Source organism: Protopterus annectens, chromosome 8.part1, assembly GCF_019279795.1.
Source record: "Protopterus annectens isolate FY-2018-M chromosome 8.part1, PAN1.0, whole genome shotgun sequence".
Taxonomy (NCBI): domain Eukaryota; kingdom Metazoa; phylum Chordata; order Ceratodontiformes; family Protopteridae; genus Protopterus; species Protopterus annectens.
Window position 1 is genome coordinate 160499018 of NC_056742.1, and position 3798 is coordinate 160502815.

The following is a 3798-nucleotide window of genomic DNA, read 5'->3' on the forward strand; positions in this document are numbered from 1 at the left end:
ACTGTCAGAAAGACAGTGTAATGCTTTCTGCTACATTTACACTCATCATTCATGCTTCTCAGTGGTCCAGATTTTTGCCTCATTTGTGTGGTCTGTTCCTCATTATATCTGTGGTTGACAAATTTCTGAGGATAGAAGTCACTGAACAGTAACAAGTTTCAAAGTCAGTATCTTTTAGGGAAAAAGAATTTGAGGAACAAATCCTGTTACTCTACCTACTTTCTAAGTTTGAAGGAGGAAGGGACACATTATCCCTTCAGACAGTAGTACTTCTGCTGTCATTTACTGGTCACTACTTTATGATTTAACTGCCTCTAGCTTGACCTGACCTTAACTTCATTAGGGGGGTGCTTAACAATTGTTAAGGTCAGGTCTCAATCCACTTTAACGCTTAACTGATTTGTTTTTTTCAAAATTTCAGAAAGTAATCATTGAGCTCCATCAACAAAGTAATTCTCATCCATCCTGGGGATGAAGTAGAAAACATGTTAAAAGTATACATCTTGCCTGTTTTAACAAAGAGTAGATATTTTTAAAACTTTATAAGTCTTAAGAAATTGACTAAGTTTTATATGGAAACCATGAAGATTGGCAAAGGAAACAAGCCTCCAGTTATTTATTAAGGCTCAAAGAAACAGTGAGTTACATGGATACCCCAGTTTTGCTTAAAGGGTGGTACAGCCAAGTGAAATATTTGTTAACAGCTTCAGTGGGAATATAAAATTGTCAATGGCAGACATTACCTGGATAATAGTATTCTGTTTTTTTCAAAAATAATTTCTGCTTGTGGTATTACTTCTAATGGATTACAGTGTGGTGTCGACGTAGTAGGTAAATTATACAAAATGCAATTAAGTACCTTTATACACTGATTCATTCAAAATGTTTAAAATGGGTGAGTGTTTTCAAGGACAGAGTTATGGCTCATAGTAAACACAAACAGTGAAAAACTAGAAGGTAAGATATAATATAATACATCCCTGGAAACTCTTCATATTTTAGCATATTTTGGAAGTAACACAAAAAGAAAAATCTAGCAAAGCTAGATTTTCATTGTATGATAACTTAAACCTCTTGCAACAGATGTACCATGGGATATATGCAAATTATCATTTAAGGCTATCAGGTGTTTCAGCTAAATGGCAATTCTGAATGTCCATTACTTTTATTTTATTGGCTTGAAATTGTCCATAAATAGACATAAAAGTAAAAGTAAGAGAGAAAGTCATGGACAATCAGAATTGCCATTTAGCTGAAACACCTGATATCCTTAAAGGATAATTTGCATATATCCCATGTTGCCTCTGTTACAAGAGGTTTAAGTTATCACGCAGTGGAAAGTCTAGCTTTGCTAGATTTTTATTTCTGTGTTGTTTTTAACCAAATTGTTTTCCTGTGTGACCTTTTTACTCAATATTTTTGGAAATAAGAAAAGGAAATAAAAAGTATACTGGCAACTTTACTATCCTTACAGGCAGGAGGTCCTAAGGAGTTTATACAAAAACAGAATGAGAGAGCATCAACCTAATTCTGACATCCTTGTCTCTAATACTAGATGGGCTTATTATAATGGTTTAAGCCAAACAAATCCATTTTTAGAAGTGAAAGTTTTTTTCTGCATCATTTATTTAATGACCAGGTTCTTAAATTCTCCTTCATTTTGATGTAAAGTGTTGCAGTCCCTTATTGTAAGAGTTTATGATACTATCATTGTCTTCTAGTTGGTCTTAACAGGGAAAACAAACACTACAATTATGTAAAGGCAGAATTTTTCTGGGATATTCAACACAGTGGTAAAAAAAAGATGGAAAGAAGAATGCACTTGAAAGACACTTTAGGTTCTAGTTAGCCACAGCTGAAAATGGTTATGATACAATGAAGACTGAGCTCTGCAGCATGCATGCCATGTCTATGAATGTATTCTGAAACATTTATAGTGGGAGAATTATTAAAAGATAAGAAAGGAGAGTACCTGTCTCAGACATGAGGCAGACAGTGGCTTAAGCAAGAAATATTCAGGCTTGGAGTTTGGGATATACTTAACCCAGAGATACTAAAGTAAGATCATGTGAGTACAGACTGAGAGGTCTAAGAGAAGCAAAAGTAGTGTACATAGCTCATAACTCCCACCATTGATTATTTCTGATATAAATACTCTAAAGACTTAACTTTCACCTTTACATTAAAAATATGCGCTTGAGTAAATGGTACTTAACAGAACACCCCCTCCTCATTTTAGACTACACTCTCGCTGAACATCTAAGAGAGTCATTTCTTAGCACCCCTCAAAACAGTACTCAACACATGGCTGGAAGACTAGAAACTGAAGCCTAAGGTATGTGGGAACAGTCTGTATCCAGGGAGAAATGCATAATCCTTTTGGCTGACATAGCTTGTTTCTTGATGATCACTTAAGATGCACACTTAGTATGAACCGATCCAGTTAAGTATATTTCCTATATTATTTGAGTCACATTTGCTTTCTAGTAATAGCTGCTCATCTCAAGACACAACTAGTACCCCTAAAAATAAACCACCTCTACAGGCACCAAAATGCAGTGGGCTGCATTGCTACCACACAACAAGATCTTCTCTGGTTTGGTTCTTGGTAGAGGTGCCTGGTTTGTGGAGTCTGTATACCCTCCTTTTGTAGTATTGGTTTTCTTTGGGTGCACCAGTCATGAAGTAAAGTAGACAGTGGACTCTAAATTTCCCATAAGTGTGAGTGCATGCATGTGTGTGTGTGTATGTATGTGTTTGTGTGTGTGTGTGTGTGTGTGTGTGTGTGTGTGTGTGTGTGTGTGTGTGTGTGTGTGCGTGTGTGTGCATGTGTGTGCGAGTGTGTGCGTGTGTGTGCGTGTGTGTGTGTATGCCTGTGTCTGTTAGTTTCTGTGTGTGAAATTAAAGAGAGACCTGGCAATCCACTTACATTTCCGTCCTTGAATTGGAAACAGCAAGGATAGCAATGGCTATCTGCAGGGTAACTCTGAGGGTTGGATGTGAGTTATAACAGAGCAAATGAGTGAGTGGGACTAACCTGATCAACAAAATTATGTAAATAAACAGGGGTCCACTTTGTAATTTCGAAATACTGAAATCCCGAATTTCAGTATTTCAAACTTACAAAGTCGAATACACACATTTCTGAAACCAGCAGATGCATGAAATTAAAAATACTGAAGTACCGATATTTCGAATTTTGGCTTCCGGTTGTACGTAATGTGGATGTTTAGGTTTTATTTTGAAACGTTTGTGTGTGTTAGTGTGTTGGTTAGGGGTTTAGTGTGTGTAAGTGTGTGTTTTGACTGTTGTGTGTGTTTGAGGGACTGTAAGATGTGTGTGTGAGTTTCATTTGTGTTACTGTTTGTGCAATCTCGGAGTTAGAATATATAAGTAAGGGGGTGTGGGGGTGCATGTAGTTTAGATTAGTTTGATTGTGGGGGGGTTTGTGTATGTTTATGTGTGTGCTGTATGTTTAGCGTGAGTGCGGGATTTTGAATTTCGCAGTTGTGTGTTTTCGAGTTTGTAAGATTTGGTTGGGTTTTTGGCTTTGTGGTTTCGGAATACTGAAATTCGGGATTTCATTATTTCAAAATTACAAAGTGAACCCAATAAACAGATATGAAAACTATACCGGTGTGTGTTTTGACATAAAAATGTCTGGTTCTCAACTAGTTGCGTTATAACTGCAATGCAAAGTGTATCTTTCTATTCCATCCATATCTCAAATAGCAATACACAATAACATAATACAGCTATATGGCATTTTCTTAAAGCATAATGACTGAGTGACCATTA